This window comes from Rhincodon typus, chromosome 15, assembly GCF_021869965.1.
Source record: "Rhincodon typus isolate 14 chromosome 15, sRhiTyp1.1, whole genome shotgun sequence".
NCBI classification, from domain to species: domain Eukaryota; kingdom Metazoa; phylum Chordata; class Chondrichthyes; order Orectolobiformes; family Rhincodontidae; genus Rhincodon; species Rhincodon typus.
Genome location: NC_063346.1, coordinates 37081744 through 37101729, shown reverse-complemented (window position 1 = coordinate 37101729; position 19986 = coordinate 37081744). Strand labels below are relative to the sequence as shown.

The following is a 19986-nucleotide window of genomic DNA, read 5'->3' as shown; positions in this document are numbered from 1 at the left end:
GATGCTGCTTGGCCTGCTGTGTTCATCCAGCCCTGCACCTTGTTGTCCCTAGTTGGAAGCAGGCCATTCTGTCCATCAAGACCCACCCCATCGCTTTTACCCGACATGTACCACGGCTAATCCATCTAACGTGCACATTCCTGGACACTGCGGGCAATTTAGCTTGGCCAATCCACGCCTTTGGACTGTAGGAGGAAGTCAGAGCACCTAGAGGAAATCCACGCAGACACAGGTGGAATGTACAAACACAGACAGTCGTCCAAGGGCAGAACTGAACCCAGGTCCCCTGGCGCTATGAGGCAGCAGTGAGTCATCATGCCGGTATCTATGTGAATATGAAAAACTACAACTTTGAGCAACTGGGTTTTGTGGTGCTATATCATTTAGTATTGCTTTTGAAGAAATTATTATATGCAGTTTAATTTGAACATTATTATAACATCTCTTTTTCGGTTTATAGCCTAATGTTTTCAAAAATCTCATTCACATTCTCATTCTTCACATTACAGGTCCCCGAATCTTTGTACAGCAAGCTTATTCACTAACAAAATAATTCCCAAAACACATGGATCCTGCTAACTGTATATGAACTATGTTTAATTATATTTGGTGGTTGACATCAACCAGTGATTTGCTTCAACTTCTATCAATATTCGTAGATTAAATTATGGTTGATGGGTTACTGATGTATGCTTGTGTGCATTGCATTCAGCTCATTGTTTTTGCACTGGCTTTCTGTAGAATAAATTTCCGTATCATTCCATTATGAGCTGAAATAAAGGATTAGTGCTGAACTAAATAGAAACTCAAAACTGGATGTATGTAATAAATGCAGAAAATAAATAGCTCAATACCTTTAAGAAGGATGGTTCACGATTTGGGTGCATATCATTTTACCCAGTTTATGTATACACAAAATAATTTTATCTGCTTTTGAAACCACAGCGGCATATTTTCTTTCCGTGTGTACCTAGTGCTTACAGACAAAAACACACATAGTATAAACTAGTTTGTGGCCATGTGTTGTTGTGGGTTTCCTGTGTCAAAACGTGGGACAGAATGAACATTTATTTGCCAGCATGTGTGTATTTTAAACTTACCTATGTGGGAAGGAAGTTATTTTATTCCACTATTTTGCTTCTTCTGCAGACCACGTTAAAACCACCTTATCATGGGACGCAAGTCCATCCTTTTAATGTTATCTGTGAACATTCACTATGAGCTCCAAAATCTTTAAAGGTAATTAAATAATGTCATATTTCTGCAGTGATTCTACATTTGGATTGCAATCCGAAATGAGAGGCCAAATGCACTGATTCAAAAGAATAAAAATTTCAATTGTAGCAAGAATGCTTGAAACAAAAGGCAATTTGTGGAGATATCAATTTTACTGGTAAAATTCACATTACTTTTGTCATTCATAAGAGAGGAAAATGAAGTCAGTGTTACCTCCTACCACTTCATGAGTTTCCAAAAGGTAGTGTATGTTATTCAAACAATGGTTGCTAATAATACAAACAAGAGATGAGCACTTGATTTAGAATACATTTGCTACAATAAATGTTGCATAATGAATCATACTGTACACTCCTTGCTTTGAAAACCATGAAGAGTAATTAATCATACCAAGTAGTCCTTATTAACTCAAAAGTGTCACTGGAAAGATCAATGATAGTTTAAAACTAGCTGCGTGCAGTGAATCAAAGTTGTCTGCAAGATACAGATCCCGTCTGTGTGGAGTTTGCACATTCTCCCAGTGTTACGTGGGTTTCCTCCGGGTGCTCTGGTTTCCTCCCGCAGTCCAAAGATGTGCGGGTTAGGTGGATTGGCCATGCTGAATTGCCCGTAGTGTTCAGGGATGTGTAGGTTAGGTGGGTTATAGGGGGATGGGTCTGGGTGGGATGCTCCAAGGTTCGGTGTGGACTTGTTGGACCGAAGGGCCTGTTTCCACACTGTAGGGATTCTATGATTCTATGATACCTTTCAACGTTTCATAAAGGAGGAGAAATGCAGGAGGCTATCACAGGTTGTAAAGGAGCATGAACCTAATAATATGATAATATGATTAACAAAAAAAATTCATTTAACATCGAATGAATTGTTTCCAAGCTTTTGACTTCGTGGAAATACAAAATATTTTTCTATTGATTTTTGAGTTACTAAGAATATGAAAACATTAAAACATAAACACAGCATAAAATAAGCAAGAATTAGTCTCAAGTAGGTCTTTTCTTGATTAAAACCTTTACTAGCCAAACCAAAATTAAAAATCTGGGAATGAGAACCTGAATATCTGAATTATTTAAGCATGTTCTGTAGCCTATGAGCATGTTCTTTTTCCCAGACTTAAATAGTGTTTCCATGACATGCACAGATTCTCACACGGGATCACTTGATCTACTTGTACAGAAATTTAAAACATTTCTCATATGTAAAAGTTCAGAATGCTTGCGGTACCTTAAGAGTGGAACGACTAGTTTCAAGAAAAATACTTCTTCGATTTACACTGAACAATTTGAAAACATCCACTTCATGCAAACTGCAGAGAAACAAAGCTTATGCAAGTTGCCAATTTAATTACTTTTTGCAGACAGATATACTTTGATCTCCAACTACTTTCTGTTTCTAGTTGCATGTGCTGACTGGACCTGTGGTTGTGTAACTACTCCTGAGGCACAGAGGGCCTGAATGAAGATGGCCACAGATCAGCAACAGAAATGTCAAAAGAAGAACACGGGTTCTGTAGGTTCAATGACCTGTTGAGAGTGGTAAGGGTGAGCGGTAAGTGACAACCAGCTAACAATCACTAACTCGACACGTGACAACATTTGCAAGAAACTGACCCCATGTCCAATAAAGCTTGTCTTGGTTACCACCTTCTTCTCCTTTGCCATCCCTTTATGTTCTATTCCTGAGCATCTCTCTGCAACTCCATCTGTCACAGCAGGCTGATCTCATTTCCATTCACTCAGCTAATGTTTATCTGTTCACCAAGGCTTCCTCTGCCAATCCTGTTGCTTAAGTGATGTCAATAGCCTATGTCTCTCTCTGGACTATCAGCTTTCACTGTTGACAAATACAACTCTCTCAGCACCAGAAAAGGCAGTCCAGCTTTGCCACCTGTTGTGCGGTCATGGTTTATTCTCCCCAAATAAGCTGGACAATGTACCTGCAATAGAAGCCCTTGTGTCCATTTGTATATACCAGAATAAACCAATTTAGTTCAGATGTGATATCTAATTTACCTTCCCCATCGGTTGTAGAATCCAACAGGGAGGATATATTGTTAACGTTTTGGGTCCAGTGACCCTTCCTCAGTTCTGAGGAAGGGTCACTGGACCCGAAATATTAACTCTATTTTCTCCTTCACAGATGCTGCCAGACCTGCTGAGCTTTTCCAGCAACTTTGTTTTTGTTCCTGATTTACAGCATCCACAGTTCTTTTGGTTTTTATTTAGGGAGGATGCATTTTTCTTTCCACATATAGATGCATGTGACAGTGGCAGAACAACTCGTAGGACCCTGTATTGTCAAAGATGTAAGACTATATTATAAATAGGTAGCCAACCAGATACTGGATTTAAAAATCAAGTCTCTTTTGATTTGGAAAAGAGAGTTGTCAGTAGATAAAGGCTGAGTGCATGCGCTGTGTTACCATCCATATACCCAGCACAAGATTTCCAAAACCAGCTCTCTACTCAGGGCTTCATCACAGCAAGTGGTTATCAGGAAGGCAGAGCAAACACATCCAGGATGTCCTCAAAGTCTCCTTGAAACATACAATATCCCCAGTGACACATGGACATCTCTTGCTCAAGACCAGTCAAACTGGAAAAGCAGCACCTGAGAAGGTTCCAGTCTCTGACAGGCCTGGGTGGAGACCACACACAAACAATGGAAGGAGCTATTCAATACAGGTTAAGATGTTTCCAATGAATTGAGCAGCTAGCAAAAAACTTGAGAGATCTTGCATCATTTCATTGCCGCCTGTGGGTGCCCAGATGAAATTGTGCCTGACAACGGACTTCAATTTTGTTCGGAGGAATGCTCACAGTTCTTGAGAACGAACAGGTAAAACACATGACAGTTCCACTGTCTCATCCTGTTTCAAATGCAGGAGCAGAACACACAGAACAAACTGTTCAGTGGCCCTTGTTAAACAATTGCTGACACAAACTGGAAGATGAGTCAGATGTAATCAAATCACAAACGGGTGAACCCTTTGTTTATTCATTGTAACACAACTCCTCTTACTGCCAGTAGTGTGCGAGTGGAATTGTTTTGTAGATGACAGACTGGAATTTAAGTTTTCACTGCAAACCACTTTTGCAGTTAGTAAAAGAAAAACAAACAAACAATCTGTGAAGGGAGTTAGGGAGAAAGAAGTCTAAAGCTGAACCACAATGTTAACGTAAAAGGGCATTATAAGTGATTGAAGTGGCTACCACGGAGAGTCATAAAAATGACTAAAAATATTTAATCAAGGCGTTCAGAAGTGGAATGGTTACATTTGTACATGCAGTTTATGTTCTCCCTTAAAAGTTTCATAAAGAGGAAGGAAGTTGGAAAGAACCAAATGAATTTGACAACTGGAATAGGTCTGTACCAATAATTACTCCAGCACAAGTTGTGCCTGAAACCAATTCGGCTACCAATCAGAATCAGACAGATGGGTCTGATGAAGGGAAAAATTCAATCGAAGGAAAAGGGCAAAAGCAGTTCTTGGTAGGGAAAACTGCTCCTCAGTCTCAGGCCAAAATAGTTTAAGATACTTCAAGTTATAAGGGTTTGAGTTAAGAAAGAAGTGGCCTCTTAGGAATGGGAAGCCAGTAGTTAAGTTAGAATTGTAAGGAAATGGAAACTGATCAATGCAGAGAAGTTGTGTAATATTTTTAACCCTGTGAAGCATCTTCATTAAGGAGGGGAGAGTGTTATAGCACCCCTTGTGGCAATTTGTATACATGTTTATAAACGAGTAAGCCAGTTTAGTTAGGATGCTATGGATTACACACTGTTTTAGCCTTGTAAAAATGTCACAGCATCTATAAACCTGATGTCTTGCCATTGTATTCCTAACAGACACACCCTGATATGGTCAGAAACAAAAACAGAAGGTGCTGGAAAAGTTCAGCAGGTCTGGCAGCATCTGTGAAGGTAAAAACAGAGTTAATGTTTCAGGTCTGGTGACCCTTCCTCAGAACTCTGATATGGTCAGATACTGCACATTGACTGCCACGTGAAAATTCAAAACTTCTCTTCTGAACAGTTTGTCAATGAGTTCAACCAGGCACTTAGCAAGATGAATGTGTGTTTTGGAATTACACCCTCACTCCCTCCCTTTGAAAAATCACATCATGGTCCCACAGGGGCGAGTGCATCATTTTGAAATCATGCCCACATTCATTCCTGCCCCACTGGTATTTGGAAATTCAGACTCTGGCCGCTTGATGCACAGTCATTTTAGAACCACAAGCTAACTTAGTTACATACTGCATAGGTTTAACTCTTCAAAAGAAACAAGTACTCTGTATTACCATTTTCATTCATTAATGTCAGCTTTATGTGAATTATTATCTTAAAGTCCTGTACGAAGCTTTTCATCACAAAGCATTCAACAACATCAGGTGAATATTCCTCATCAATTGAGGAATCACAAAGACTGAAACCATGCTGAGGACACCAGAGAGAGAAATTGCCCTTCTTGGTCTATTAATGTTTAGATTTTCAGGAGTCGGCGGCAAAATGTTATATTCAGATTGCCTCTTTGGTGTCAAGGAAGGCACGACCAGATGGTGGATGAGAAACAACTAACGCTTCCAACACGGGAAATCTCTCCCTTGTTACTCACTGCTACATGATCTCCAAATAGAAATTTTAAAAAAACTTTCACAGGTAACATAAATTCTATCCTCATTGGAAACTGGGACCATAGCAATTACTGCCCAGATGTGACAGCTAAAATATTTGCAAAAATACTTAAAATGAATTGGCACATTGTAATTAACTGGTATCAACTTTTAACAATGTGTTGTTCAGAATGTCACTCGCAGCCTCCCTGCCTTTCAAGTAGATCCGTAGACATAGTGTCAGAGATTACAACATGTCGACCACCAAGGAGCTTCACAATGCAACATTCATGCTGAATAAATCAAAACTGATTGGCATTGTTTACCGAGGGAAGATGTGAAGCTTGGTCTGATTTATGCATCAGCATGCAGTCCACAAAAAAGATGTAAACAGAGAAGCAAGAAGTATGATCAATTTACATTACCTTTGCTAAACAGCAAAAATAAAGCTCCATCTTATGTCAACATTTCCCTGAATCAGGAAAGGATTCAAAATACCACTCACATTCTCATACAGGGGTTTTAGATAATGGCCTTAATAAGAACAATTTACACAGCTCGCCAAGTTAGTTCTGATTCAAATTTCAGCAAGTCTTCCACTTTCACCCAGAAATCAGTCATTTATCCAAACTGCCTGGTTCGGTTGTTGAACTCACTGTTTAACAGCACCAGTTACAAATTATGCTGACGAAGTAGTAAACCATTTAATTTGTTCAAATCATTTACAGTATGAAGTCCATTCTTTCAGCATGTTACAAAGTCGATAAGCTGATAGAATTGATACTACGATTTTAGAAGTATTCCTTGGATCTGTTCCAAGGTAGAAGGAACGGCTTGCTCAGCTGTAGCAGAATGAAAGCTAAATATGAACAAATGAAAATGACAATAAAAATATTAGGTCAAAATACAGGGCAAACAAACAAGTTGTGAAAGAAAGATATAATTATTTTATATGTAATTATAAATGTTACAGACGAGATCATAGGAGCTGTAACAATTACGGAGTTTGTAATACATTTAAAGCAAATATCATTTGGCAAATAAAAACAGCAATCGTAAAAAGACAAGACATTAAATACCTTATTTGGAGCACATGTGTAGCCTTCTTCCAGCCGAAAGCAAAGCATTGCACTTTTTTTGAATTGCCAAGACTTCATCTACAAATACAGATCAGGTTGGTATTGCTGCTTATATCTCCCTGTGAGATCCCCAAGGAGGATACAAACATTGCCTGAAATGCATAGTCTAGGTGTTTCCCAGTTTCAATGCATGCTTAGAGTTGGCATTAGATGTTGCAGTTATCAGGCTATTATTATTTACGTCAGCAGTTCATATTAGTTTAAGAAAAAAATTAGATACACACAGTTCTGATAGAGGATAGAGGGCAGACTTCGATAATACATGCTTGCCTGTCCAAAAGGTGAACAACTTTGCAAAAATCATTGGTAGGTTGCACCTGACATTATGGCTGTTTTGTTGAAGTGACATTGTGACCAGCTTTCTTGTAAATTCAAGAACGCAAGTCCAGCAATTAAATGGCTTACGAGTCAGCAAAGTGGAACAGCATGAGTAACAGTAAAGGTAATAAATCATCACCAGGAAATGAGATATTTGTCAATTTGACAAACTAATGGAATGATTAGTCAGTAGCAGGATAGACCTTTGACTACAACTGACTGCTGACCATATGTTTAACACTGGATTCATGTGATCATGGATGTCTGCATGTCCAAGAATCACCTGCCAAAGAGTGAATTCTCAAGATCGAGAACAATTGGGGAGGGAAAGTAGTGGGCTGGCCACAGATTTCATTTCATATGCCTTCTCATCTACAAATATGCTTGCAGGGGGTTATAAAATCCCCCACATTGCTTCCTCTTGTAGGGCAGAGTAAAGCTAGAGACCAGTAGTCTAAAATAGTCACCAGGATATCCAACAGTAAATTTAGACCAAGCCTCCTCACCAAACGCGTGACAAGAATGTAGAACTCACTACCACAGGGAGGGGTTGATGCAAACAGTCTAGATTAATTTAAGGAGAAATTAAACAAGAATAGGAGGGAGAACAAACTAGGTGCTTACCGCTGATGGGTTTGGATGAGGAAAAAATGCTTGGAGGCTGAAGTGAAGACTGATCTAGATCAGTTGGACCAAATGATCTGTTTGTCCCATATATCCATAAAATTCTTAGACATTTCTAACCTCTGGACATGGCTGGTATTGTGGGCAGTAATTGGTTAGGGTGAACGACCAAGTAAACAAACATAAATGATCACAGATACTTAGGTGTAATATAGTCCGAGCTACAACTAACATGTATTGTTCTTGAGATGTGGACATCACAGGTTAGGCCAAATTTTTTTTGGATATCGTTAATTGCGCTGGAGAAAATGTTGGTGACTTGGTGACAAATGGTTCCTGAATCACTGCAGTCCTTCAGGAGTAGCAATGTGCATGGTGCTGTTAAGCAGGGAGTTAAGATTTTTGACAGTGAAGAAATGAAAGTATAGTTCCAAATCAGGATGATGTGTGACTTGGAAGGGAACTAGCAGGTAGTAGTATTTCCATGTGTCTGCTGCCCTTTCCTTCCAGGTGGTAGAGGTCACGAACTTAGAAGATTCTGTCTAAGGAGTCTTGGCAAGTTGCTGCGATGTCTCTTGCACATGCTATTATATGTCAGTGTGGAACTTATTGCCACAGAAGGCTGTGGAGACAAAGTCTTTGGATGTATTTAAGACAGAGATAGATAAGGTCTTGCTTAGTGACAATGTCAACGGTTACAGGGAGGAGACAGGAGAATGGGGTTGAGAAACATAAGCCATGAGCGAATGGTGGAGCAGAGGCAAATGGGCTGAAAGGCCTAATTCTGCTCCTATATCTTATGGTCTTATGAAGGGAATGAATGCTTAAGGTGGTCAATGGAGTACCGATCAAGGGAGTTACTTTGCCCTGGGCCTTTCAAGATTTTTGAGTCCTTTTGGAGTTGCATATCTAGGCAAGTGGATAGAGTTCCATCACACCCCTGACTTGTACCTTGTAACTCATGGACAGGCATTCCTTGAGCATGTGTGCTGAATTTAACCTGGTAGAAATCGCATGGAAATTCCAGACCATTCAGACAATTTCAGGAACTATTTCTTCAAACAACATACAGTGTAAATTGGGAACTCTCTCCTGCAGAAAGCTTTTAAGGCTAGGTCAATGTAAAAAACAATCAAAAACTTTTGTCCAACTAAGGTTTGCATAGTTTGTTCTCCTATGTATGGCTAAATTTACGTCATAAATCTGTCACAACAAAAAAGCTTCAATTTCCATGATTGATGATTATTGCAACACTCCAGGTATCTTTCTTGTTCTTTTGTTCATTACTTTAAATATTTAGTGCTAAAACCTTCTACATTTTTAAGACTTCCAAACACTTAAATGAAATATAACCAAAACATTATTTAGCAGCTTGTGCGCAACAAGAAAACAAGCCATTTTATAGTTACAGCAGCTTTATATCATGGTTCTCGCTAAAAGCACTCCTCCTGAGGTCTCAAGCTATGGGTTAGTCCCAACATTGCTGACTGGTTCAATTCCTGGTCATTCTGAAAGCAGCTTGCCTTAGTCACTGCAACTACAGTGCAGCAGCAGCATACACCACACAACTCAGGCCAAAACATACTTTAAAAGTAACTTAGCAGCTGTCAACGTAGTTGCTGAACTTACTGCAGAAGGCTTAGGAGCAGTTACTTTGCAAAAATGATCACTAAGTGATCAAATGACATAGATAATATGGTTACTGTAGGAAGTGGTTTTTACAGGAAAATGCACTTCAAACTGAAAAATGCAGAGCTCTTATGCATAATATATAAACATGATTTGATGTAGGCAGATGCTTTCTATCTATTCTAAGTCAACTAGTATTTATCTCCCCGTTCTTCTTAGCTTTTCCACTACCTCCCTTTTGTTCCCAACCAGATTACTCACCACCACCCTACACTACGACACACTCCACGCCTGCCTCCACAGAAAGGCTAAATATGTTATTATTCTGATCGTTACAGAAACATGCTTTACGGAAAACATCCCCTTCCCCTCACCAAAGCTATTCTGCTCAGCCACATATTTCATCACGTGCTGTGTTCAAACTGTCCCCACAGCCAGCATAGTTCTCATTACATTCAACCCTCGCAAGTACGATCACATCTTTATTCCCTCAAATAGCTCACTTTTCTCAACCATCATATCTCAAACAGACATCTTAATTGTCTACAGGCCTTGTAATAGATAGCCTTGTCCAGCACTGAGCCCTGATCCCACGCATCGAGCAACTTTTCAGCTTCTTATTTGCCTGCCTTCTGACCCCTGCTTCAACTTCACTCCTTTTATAAACTGAACATTCATCTACTGAAATCTCCCATGGCTTTTCCATTTTTGAGGTCTAATGTTATTTTGTCCGGAGGTTTCCTTGCTTTTGTTTTTTGAAGTTTTACCAAATCACCTATTGTGGCTAACTTTGGAAGTTAATTCTGATGGACACATTGTCAGCCTCTCTCAGAACTGTTCAATGCCCTTATCCACTTCCTACCTGAATATCATTCTTTGATAACACACTGCAGAGTCAATTTCTATACATATGTCAATCTTACTTCAGCAGTTTACTCAACCTAATGAACATTCAATAAGATCCCATGTCAGCCCTTAAGTAGTGTTGAGTCAGAATTTCAACCAACTGAACATCTGGGAATCTGTAAAAATGTTGTTCTCAGCCCCTTACACAAACTCCATTCCATTGTCATCAAACTCCAATCCTTCCTCTCAAAGTACTTATTCAAGTAACTAAACCTTGAATCCTGTGTTTATACAGCTAAGCTTCTAAGCTCTATGCACTCACCACCAACACTACATCATATTCCCCCCGACCTCCTATTATTGAAGGTAAATTCTCCAGTTCAGCAACATCTAAATACACAGCCTCTACATCTCTAAAGGATGCAAAACTTCAATTCCCACAGCTTGGTCCACAGCAAGAGATGCTCATCCATTATCCTCTCCCTCTGCCATCCACACTGGCATTCTCTTCCTACATGAAATTTATAATTACTAAAAACCTCACCCAATCTAATAACAGCCATCTACCCACTCTCATGGCTTCGACCGCTCAAATGTGGACCAATTATTTTTCCATACTGCACTCCCCTGCATCCTTCTTCTGCCAATATTATCATTGGTAATACTGACACTCCTTTCACAAACTCCATGTCTCTGTTTCTTTATTCACTTTAAGCATTTTGCTCAAACTTCTTTTCATCAGAACCTTTGGAGGCAGTAGTATAGTAGTATTGTCACTAGATTAGCGATCTAGAGACCCAGGCAAATGTTCGAGGGATATGGGTACAAATCCCATCATGGCAGATGGTGAAATGTGAATCAAAGAAAATCTAGAATAAAAAGCTAGTTAATAGTAATCATGAAACCATTGCCAATAGTTGCGAAAAACCCATCTGGCTCACTAAAGTCCTTTAGGGAAGGAAATCTGTCATCCTTACATTGTCTGGCTGATATAAAACACGTGGCAAATAGCAATGTGGCTGATTCTCAACTGTCCTTTGAAATAATCTTAGTAGGCCAGTCAGTTCAAGTGGAAATTAGGGCCCAGCCAGTAATGTCCACATCCTGTGAATAAAAGGAAACTTTTTGATAACCCTTCCAAACTTGCCCAGAGCAGCTCAGACTTCAAGAAGTCTTACATCAGTGAAAGCTGTCATAAGAAACCACATTTGTGTACAATAACAATAACCAGTTGATCTACAATAAATAAAACTAAACAGCAAGAATATATACTTCCTTTAACAACATTCATAAAGACAATTCTGAATCAATTATACAGAGAGTCCTGTGTCACTGTGAGTCAAAGCAAGTTAAATAGATGAAAAGCTTATATTATAATAATACATTACAACATTCAAATGATAGAACTTTGCGTCAATCGTTAAGAATATTTTAAACATTTATTTTCAAGGACTAAATTAACATCACGAATGGAGTTTTAGATAAGGTCGTTGCTGATAAAACTACAGAAGACATCAGGGTTGGAACTGAAAGAACAAAAGTAGCATTCTAATTCTGTGGCTACCTAAATGTGCAATTTTGATTGAACCGAGTGCTGCATGAAGATTTTCAGAAGGTGAAAGTTTGTTCGAGGAATCATTAGCAAGCAAACAAACACTCTCATCAATTTAAAAATATATTACAAGTTTTGGGTGAGCCATAGGTAACCCCAAAAATAATTTACTGGATAACGCCTAAAAACGATCCTGCTTTACATTCTATAAAGTTCCTACGATTTGCTCGTGAAATGTGGAAGACTCTGGAAAAACAACTGCAAAAAAATATAGAAATAAAACTAGACAGACCTCCTGGCATCAACCTTGGTCGTGAATCTGATGGTAGGTCAAGTAGAATCTGCAGGGTACTCTTCACTAACTAATGGGAAATTATGCCAAAACTGTTTCACAGCCTGACATAGGTAGACGTCTGAAAGCATGACAATCAGTCAACATCTCAGACTCCTCCATCACCGTCTCTGAGTATTCCCAGTCCCATTGGCATGAATGACACACCAAGCTGGTAGCACAGTGATAAAGAAAGGGAATGGTCCCGGGAGTCCTCAACATCAACTCGGAATTGCATAGCAGCGTATCAAAAAGGAGAAAAAGTATCTGCATATTTACACCAGCTTCCTTCCCCTCAGCTGATGAATCAGTGCTCCTCCATGTTGAACTTGGAAGAAGCATTAAGCATACAAAGCATACAGAATGTCATCTCCAGGCTGGAGGTTTTAAACATCATGCACCAAATGATTTGCTAGAATTGCCAATGACTGAACCCCAAAGGACAGGCAAGATAGGCAAGGAGCAGGCTAGTACAAGGGAAAAAAAAACTGTACTTGACTTTGGCTTAACCCACCTTCCTCTCACAGTTATATATTGAAACTTGGATGAGTGAAACGAATGTACAATCACCAAGTTGGCAGACAACACAAAAATAGATGGAAGATAAGTGGGGAGAAGACACAGTCTACAGGAGGATGTAAACAGATTAAGTGAATGGATAAAAACTTGGCAGATGGAATATAATGTGGGAAAATATAAAGTTGTACACTTTGGCAGGAAGAATAGAAGAGCTAAGTGTTGTTTAAATGGAGAAAGCTGCAGCATGGAGGGATTTGGGGATCATTGTGCACAAATCACAAAAATTAGCATATAAGGTCAGGAGGTAACAGAGAGGGCAAATGGATGCTGGCCTGTTTTTCAAAGGGAATAGAGCATAAAAATAGTGAAGTCTAGTCAGACAGCATCTAGAATACTGTGAACAGTTTTGATCTCCTCATCAAAAGGAAAGGTATACTGGCATTGGAAGTAGTCACTGAAAATGCATTGGGTTCATCCTGGGTATGAAGGGCCGGTCTTATAGGGAGATATTGAACAGGTTGGACCTATACTCGTTGGAATTTAGAAGGCTGAGAGGCATCTTATTGACATACATAAAATTCTTAGGGGACTTGACAGGGTAGATGCGGAAACATTGCTTCCGCTCATGGGATAGTCTAGAATCAGGGGGCATAATCTCAGTGTAATTGGTTGCCCGTTTAAGACAGAGATGAGGAGGAATTTCTTCTGAGGTGAATGTATCTGTGGAATTTTTTACTACACAGACTATTGAGGCTGGATAATTAAGTATACTCTGTACCTAGGTACGTCTGTACTCAAGATGACACCGTAAGTAGCAACTTATGAACTTTTCACTGTACTCATGTGAGTATGTGACAATAAAGCTAATTCAATTCAAAAGCTGGAATAAACAGATTTTTAAATCAATACGAGACTCAGGGTTATTCAGATTATCAGATCAGCCATGATCTCATTAAATGGTGAAACAGATTTGAAGGGCCAAATGACCTATTTCTACACCTTACTGTGTTACAGAAAAGACATCCTACATTGTGCAAAAAGAAATAGAAACAGTTCACACCTGGCAGCTCAAAAGTAGCTATTTAGAATGCAATGTGATCCATCAGCAGCAGAATTGTATTCCGCCACAATCTTTAGGGCCTGAACTGGCATCTTACCCCAGTTGATCAAGTAGTCAGGTAACCAATCTCTGCTTAATGAGGATTGTGGAAGAGGATGCTAGGAGCTACACTAGGCATTGTTAAAAATCAGGTGCCAAACTGATGAAGCTATAAGACAGGCATGGGTTACATCAAAGTTAAATGGAAGCAGAGTGCAGTAGACAGAGGAAAAACAAAGCAACAAGCGCAATCTGCCATATCAAGATGTGACTAATGATGTGCAATTAAAATAACGGTATGAGGTGGGTGCATGCACATTCCCACTCGCAATTAGGGTGGAGATTGGCACTTGAGTGCAATAGACAAAGTTGAAACTTCCACAGCCATACTCGGCAAAAAGTAGCAAGTTGATGATCCATTTCAGTCCCCTCGTTAGGTCCTTACCATCACAAATGCCAGTCTTCACCAATTCGCATGATTTCAAAAAAATGACATCGTACTGGATACAGCAAATGCTACTGGACCAGACAACATCTCTCCTGTAGTCCTGATGACCTGTGTCTCAGACCTAATCATGTCTTTAGCCAAGCTGGTCCATTACAGTTACAACACTGGAACCTACTTGACAAAGTTGCAAATTGCCAAGACTGTCCTGTCCACAAAAGTTTGATAAATCCAACCCGTCCAAAATCCACCCTCACAAAAGGTGAGACAGACTCAAGTGAATTTTTCATATGCAAGAAGTTTTAGCGCATGGAACACTTTGCTACGAGAATAATTGAAGGGAAGACCACTGCACTTTTTAAAGGAAGAGTAAGCAAACAGACAATAACAGTAGTACGAAGGAGAAAATCATTGAATCAGTTTTTTAATAGCAAAGTGCTGTCACAGACACAATGGGACAAATATCTAAGCTAATGAACTTCGGTCAGTTTAATGAAAATATCATGGATTGGAATCAAACATGTCACTTCAGATCAGATACAGTTTATAAATATAGTTCGGAAACAAATTGATTAAAAAAAAATTCCTCATTTAACTGTACACAGAAACTAGCCATGCTGAAGCAGATTTGATTATGTGCATTTGCCAAATCATACGTAGAAATCAGGAGCAGAAATAGGCTATTTAGCCCTTTGAAAGTCTTCAGCAGTGCACATAGCCTAAGCTGTGCTTAATGGCAAACTATTCTTCTTTTGTCTTCATGAACCATCGTTTCTATTATCTGTAGTCAATTCTCTATTTAAACCTGGTGATGTTTCCAATCAGAAACTCTCCTTCCCTTCCAATCCTCACTTCCAGGCTAGTGACTGGAAAGTACTGGCAGAAAAATACTGCACTGATATACCTGGACGTCAAGAAGCTTCCTTTTGGAAATAAAGATGAATGATCCATTTTTACACTCAGCACAGAACCATCCATATTAACACCAGCTAACCAACAGAATAGTCCGCAATGGTGTTGATGCTCCTTTTGTATTTGACCCATGGAACTAAAATAAGCAAAAAGAAAATGGAGCCAAAATTATTTTGCTCCTTTCCACATATTTTTTCAAACAAGAAATCAAATCCAATATCTGATCAATTTCTATAATCAAAAAAAAGTGAAACAATTAAAATATATATATTTAAATTATCCCATTTCCTGATTAGTGTGTCCTCAACATGTAGAACTTTATGTTGAAATTGAGATGAATGAGTCATGGTGAATTAACATTCCTTTTCCAGTCAATGCACTTCTAAATATGCAATGTTTGTTTTGTCATGATAATAATGTCAGCAATCTTCTGAAGAGTACAATCCAATTTGTTGATTCCAAAGTTACAAAAAGTATTGTACACACGGTGACCGTCCCATATTTAATCTGTGGTTAATTCAAGCTTTTAAACAAAGAATTATACACTACATTTCAGTTTTAGGTCATCTTTGGAGGAGGATTGGGGAGAGGTAAATGGAAGTCAAACATTTAAAATTACCGTGAGGGAAGATAGGGTTACCTTAGAAACTGTCCAAAATGATCAGCATTTTCCAGAGAGAACTAACTGTACTCTGAACAGGGAGGCAAACATCTGAAAGAACAGAAGGGTTGATTTCTTTTGTATTGAGAAATAAGTCAGCAAAAAAATTCAAGTTTCAGTTCTGAGCCTTTTACAAAATGGCATACAACATTTACACAACATTAGTTTTAATCTGAAGTTATAAAGTTGTTTCACACTTCAAGATGTAAATACCATTCTGTATATTAGAATCTCTGCAACTGGTGCTTAGTTTCTGTGCTCACTTTGCCCATAGTTAACACGCAGTAAGAATTTTTTCTTGTTCAAAGGTAACATAATATGAAATGCATCACAAATTGAACTGAAGTCAAGTTAACCACATTACATAAGAAACAAAAGAGAAGATATACAGAGGAGAGAAATTAGATCAGAGTGTCAGTAGCACGATGTGTAGCACAGACACAATGGTCAATAGTCTCATTCTGTATTGTGATTTCTGTGATTGTATGAACTGAAGTTCAAATTTGGTTTTAAAGCACTGGGAGTCCTGTGACTCCTTGCCTTCTTACACCTGATAGCAGTTTAGAGATTCATTTTTAAATTGCACTGTCCCACAGTCATTAGCAAATCCAAGAAAGATCCTGGAAAACAGCAACCACAGGTCAAATGCATCCAATTGTTTACATACTCTTATCCATTCTTAACTACTATTCCGATTTATGTGAATTCAGTTATATTTCAGCAGAAAGCCATCAGCAGAAGGCAGGGTTTACGATTATTCACTTTCTCATGGGGTCGTGATTCAGGCCGAAAAGTGACGTCAAAACTTCTGCTGCTCATCCATTTAAAGTACAAACAGGGAAGGAAATTCAATACTTAAGAGCAGCCACTTTTAGACGGTGGTTCTACACTTTAAAAACAGCTTGCAGAGAAACAGTAACAATAATCCCCTTATAATGCACCAGCTCCAAAACACAATTGGATGCCATTGTAAACACATTGTTAACCTGCATTCATTCAACTTTTAACTGCACTATACTTGCTTGCGACTATTAAGCCATGCAATCTTTGACACTGTTGTGCTCTTTATTCATTCACTAGCAGCCAGAATTAGAATATCGGTGAGAAATGTTCTGAGTGGTCTTGCTGTAAGGTAGATGGAAAAGGGACGATGCTTTATTTGGATGGGTCATCAGCACATGTGGAAATGACTGTTGCGCAGTAGCTTTAATTGATGCATCATGTAAGTAAAAGGTAAAGTTGTCATTACCCTACCAGACCATAAGGTGCTCTTCTATTAGAGAGGAAGATGGCTGGTGGTGGTATGGTGGAGTGCCACCATATACAGGTGAGGGGAAAGGGCAAGAAAGAAACAAAAACATAAATTGCTGGGAAAACTCAGCAGGTCTGATGGTATCTGTGAAGAGAAAGCAGAGTTAAAACTTCTGGTCCAGTAACCCTCCTTGCAAAACAGTCGCCCATTCTGCGCTTTGTCTTCCCAATGTAGAGAAGATGCTTTGCAGAATACTTATGCAAAATTGACCCTGAGCTTCCTGTCGCCTGCCACTTCAACACGCCACTGTGCTCCCTGACCAACACCTTGGTCTTAGGCTTGCTGCAGTCCTTCAGTGAAGCTCAGTGCACGCTGGAAGGATAGCATCTCATTTTCCACTTGGGAACCCAGCAACCTTCAAGACTCAGTATGGAGATCAATCATTTTATAGCCTGAGCACCTTCTCTCCTCTCCTTATCCCAAACCCCACACACCAGGCCTGGTCATCACTGGGGCTGCTACCACAACCATCCCATTGTCAGCCACTAGTGGTGCCCATTAGCAGCTATTGATTCTCCCAGGCTGACCATTACCCGTTCCTTGGTCTGCCCAACTGTTGTTCTCTCTCTGTGTGGGCTTCATCTCCACCGTTCATTTACTCCTCCCCCTCCCCCCAACCCCACTCCCAGCCCCACCAAGCCCCCATCCCATCTTCAGCATACATACACACCAATCTTTTCCTATCTACAATCAATTCCAAAGAAGGGTTGTTTTCTCTCCACAGATGCTGCCAGACCTGCTGAATTTTTCTAACAATTTCTGTTTTTTGTTTCGGATTTCCATCTTCCCCATTCTTAGCTTTTTTTTGGTTTAGTAGTTGGGAAGAAGATGGTAACTTTAGTTGGTGCATGAATCGGAAACCATTCTGCATCACAAACCCCAGCCATTCAGTCACCTGAACAAGTAAGCAAAGCTATCTTTACAGAATGCCTCGTCACCGCCTAGTTGCCAGTTTGTTTATAACTTCTTGCTCTTGGTCAGGGTCATTCTTTCTGACTCGTTGTTGCTATTTGTCTTCTAGGACCCTCTGGAAGTCAAGATTATTTAAAACATTAGAGATTACAATGATTTTTGCATATTCATCCTGATATCTGAACTTTCATTCAAAGAACATAAAACTATATTCAAACAAAGATCTGGTACCAATGTATGTTTCATTTTGTATGCATTTCAACTCTTATGATAGTCCTAGTTTCTTCAAATAGGTGAACAGCCAATTGCAGTTTTGGTTCCCCAGCATCCATTCATCAATCTTTGAGGCCCTCTAAATACTGATAACAGCCATTAAAATAAATGAATCATGGAAACTTCCAGAGTGTTAAAGATGGTTTGATTTCGGACAACATAGACCAACTGGAACCTCTTTCTTTGCGTGAAATGGGTGGCATTGGGGGTAGGAGTCTTGAATCTCACACTCCTTTCATTAATGCCCACAGCTGTCAGCAACCCAACCAAACTGCAAAGTAAATGACTCTGTCCTGATGGCATCTGGACAAACAAAGGTAACTATGGCTAATACATATGCAATTATGCACTAACTATGAAGTTATGAGAACTGACAAATATCTGTTATTGCTCAAACAATCCACATCCTAATAACTCGTCATTGAGGTCACTTTTTCTTGCTGTAGGAGTATACCAAGTACAATGATATCCTCCTTTTCTTTTCTCTTTATTCTTTCACAGGAAGTGAACATCATCGACAAGGCCAACATTAATTACTCAGTAGCTTGCTGAATCATTTCGGAGGGCAGTTAAGAGTCAACTGCATTGCTGTGGGTCTAATGTAACATGTGGGCCAAACCAGGTAAAAATCGCAGATTCCCTTCCCAAAAAGGTCATTTCTTTTTTTCTTTAATGCACTCATGGGACAAGGGCATTGTTGGTTGGACAGTATTGAGAAGGTGGTGGTGAGCTGCCTTCTTGAACCACTGCAGTCCACCTGCTGTAGGTTGGCCTAAAATACCAGTAGGAAGGGAATTCCAGGAACAGCAATATATTTTCAAGTCAGGGAGGTGAGTGGTTTGGAGGGGAACTTACAGGTAGTGGTGTTCCCATGCATCCGCTGCCCTTGTCCTGCGATATGGTAGTGGTCATGTGTTTAGAACGTGCTGTTTCAAGATCTATGACAAATTTCTGCAGTGTGAACCAGATGGATTTTTACAACAATGATGTTTATCATGGTTACCATTACTGAGATGACTTGTCTATTCCAGATTTATTAACTGAATTTGTATTCCACAAGCTTCCATAGTGGGATTTGAACCTGTGCCTGCGAAGCTACAGAGCCAGAGCCTCCAAACTACTCATGCAGTAACATGACTGCAACATCACCATTTCCTATTGTGTACACAAAATGATGGACCATGCATATACAGTTGGCAGTGCAAGGGGGTGTCCATATCGATGTCTCGAGATGCAAATTCAGCTGTCTGGCATGGCTCCTCTTATCTTCCACCTCATTTAGAAACTTCAGTGGAATACCCAACATTCTCTCAAAGCAGCACATATAGACCTATCCTTGAGGAAACACAATAACAGATGAGCTGCAGCTTTAAAATATTCTCAGAGAGATTCCGATGTGTTTCACCAACTCCCATTTTTAAATAATAGAAACATATTGCAAAAGCAGTCAGTCAGAGTCAGAACAAGAAAATTGTTGCACAAAAATCAACTCTGACTATAGAACTTTAAGAGCAAAGACCCAACTTTTTTTTTTCCTTTATTTGTTAATGGGAGGATGACATCGCTGG

At 39.4% G+C, this 19986-nt stretch overlaps 1 protein-coding gene across 5 annotated transcripts in view; it reads right to left on the bottom strand.

Moving 5' to 3' along the window:
• The window catches only part of adcy7 (adenylate cyclase 7), a 164929-nt gene that overhangs the window by 100360 nt on the left and 44583 nt on the right, over positions 1 to 19986 (bottom strand). The window contains exon 2 of one of the 5 annotated variants that reach the window (XM_048606023.1): positions 15901 to 15972. The exons of 3 other annotated variants lie outside the window; for them this stretch is intronic. The gene's annotated coding sequence lies outside the window, so the exon portion shown is untranslated. Of the gene's footprint in view, positions 1 to 2457; positions 2478 to 15900; positions 15973 to 19986 lie in introns of those variants that run through there. One more of the 5 variants, XM_048606025.1, reaches the window with a different exon arrangement.